We start from the raw sequence: 2,645 nt of genomic DNA on the forward strand, positions 1-2,645 counted from the left end.
GTGTCCCATTTTTCTTGATTCATTTACTCCATATTGCATAATACAATGTTCCCTCAAGGGAAGTAAATGAACTACAAAAGGAAATACAGATAAAACTAATACGCAGAATAGGAAAATAAAAAAGATGCATACTCAGTTTGGGGGACTTAGTAAATGAGTCGCCTTCCCCCAAAAGTCAAAAAACGTATGGCCTACATGTATCTCTTGAACACTGATATTGGACATCCCTGCTCCAGATAATTCTCAGGACTTACTTTGGTGAAAACCAAAGTGAGAGGTGACTGAGACTACTGAAACTAAAAGATTAGCTTTACATCCAGGCAATTACTAATATTTAGAATGGGTTCAGCAATCTATAATCTCTCAGTAGTAGGTGCACTTTAGGTATGAGTTCTCCTATACAGTCCCCAAGCCATCCAACTAACCTCTTATGCTCCCCTTCCCAGTGCTCCTTCATTGCTGCAGGAGAAAAGTGATGGATTCTCTTTAAACTTGCATTATGTTAGGTTCATTTAAAAAATCAGATCAATAGCTTGCTTGTTCCTCTTTACCTTGCTTCTTATGAATCTCTATGTATGTCCCAATACTGGTAGTCAAACAAGAGAATGATCAAAGACCAAAAAGGAAATGACCTAAGTTGACCCATGTAACTGTCATGCTATTCTGCATATTCACCCAAAAGTGTAATACAATCAGCACATTGTTTCTCAAGTTTGTTTTAACCTTCAACATTAAAACTAATGGCTAATCACTAAAATACTGCTTTGCTGCTGCTAAAACCTCAGAATCATTTGAAAATGCCCTGTTGTGTGTATTTCAGCCATATAATGACTTTTTCAGTCACTTTCTTCTAAAAGATTAATTTTTTTGCTCTACAGAAACTTCCCACATAATGACAAAGGGGACTTTTATTGAGTTTTCAAAAGACAAAACAATTACAACTTGTCAGACATTCATCTCACTTCAATTAACAAACATTTGGAGCACTTGAAATATGAACATTATTCTTTTTCTTTGAAAATGTGTCCAGGTTATAACCCCAAACTTTGTTTGGGTTATATGATATCTTAGCATATCTCTTATCAATACATACCCCTGTACTATAAAATGTTTTAAAACCATAAATAATAGAGTACCCCTGACTTCTGCTATATAGTAAAAATAAATAAAACTCAACCTTTACCCTACAGTTAGCATGACATAAAACTTCCAGCAAACCCAGTGCCACAAAGTTGTTACAATGCTGTAATCACATACAATGCAACCCAGAATACTGCATTTCATTGTTCTTGCCTATTTTTCTCTTCTAAACCTTCCTATTATTATTATTATTATTATTATTAAACAGGATTTATATAGCGCCAACATATTACGCAGCACTGTACATTAAATAGGGATTGCCCCATTACTATGAAGGGCAGTAGTCAGGCATGGGTAATGAGTAATGGGCTGACCTACAACCCACACAACCTGGGAAGTATGTGTATTTCAGAACATTGAACCATAATGGGCACCTTGAGTGCTTACACTAAAAAAGTATTATTAGTCAGAGGTGCTTTAAGCAATTACTATATAATAAATGTTATATTACATTAAAGTTTACTAAAGCCCAGTAATGAAATCACAGCTCATAAGGGATAAGTGTACATTAATAAAATATCCCACCCTCAACTTTACACTGACCTAAACAAACACTGATCTCCACTGGTCTGGCATTTGTGGACGTTCCCCAGCCATAGGTTCTCTCTTCTGCTGGCCCCTGTGCAGTATAGAACCATGGACTTCAATTTGTTATTGCCCGAGGAGCTATATTTCTATTGAACCGTATGAGGCTGAACTTCACAAGCATCATCAGGAAAGAGTGCATTCATCCTTTAACACATAAACTAAACACTATCAATTAAAGTAGATGTAAACCCTATTGCATGACATTTAGTTTGCTAAAGTGCAGTAATCGTTAAACAATTGCATTTTTTCCATAAAATACCTTTTGTTTAATGTCAGTGTTGGTAATTTCCTCCAGCCTTTTTATCAGTTGCTTCTTGACTGTATGCACACAGTCCAGCATAAGATGCACATTATTGTTCTAAACTAGTTTACTGGTAGTGGTACCAGCAGACTTGTGTGTGTCAGGACTACCTTCAATTTCCACCAAGAACAAACTATTATCTTCCTAAGTTCACATACTTTGGCTGAATTTTAATTCGTAAGATGTGTACTGATGTGTCAACTTGTGCGTATATTTTCAGCTCCAATGTTCAAGTGCATGCAAACTTTTTTTAGGCCCATTTGGGGAATTTCAGTTATGCCTATAATAGGGGTACACACAATTTATCACTACCATATATCATCATTAATAAATAATTCCTTTAATAATTTTTATTGCAAAAAAATATACCTAGACCTGGATATCCCTGAACAACCTGAATATCTACTTACTCCAAAGTATTGCCGATGTGAGGCAACCTACATGACTTTACAACTGCTCTCCCCCTTCTCCCCATGACCCGTATTATTATTATTATTATTATTATTATTATTAAACAGGATTTATATAGCGCCAACATATTACGCAGTGCTGTACATTAAATAGGGATTGCAAATGACAGACTAATACAGACAGTGATACAGGAGTAGAGGACTCT

This window comes from Pyxicephalus adspersus, chromosome 2 (genome assembly GCF_032062135.1).
Source record: "Pyxicephalus adspersus chromosome 2, UCB_Pads_2.0, whole genome shotgun sequence".
In the NCBI taxonomy this organism is placed as follows: Eukaryota; Metazoa; Chordata; class Amphibia; order Anura; family Pyxicephalidae; genus Pyxicephalus; species Pyxicephalus adspersus.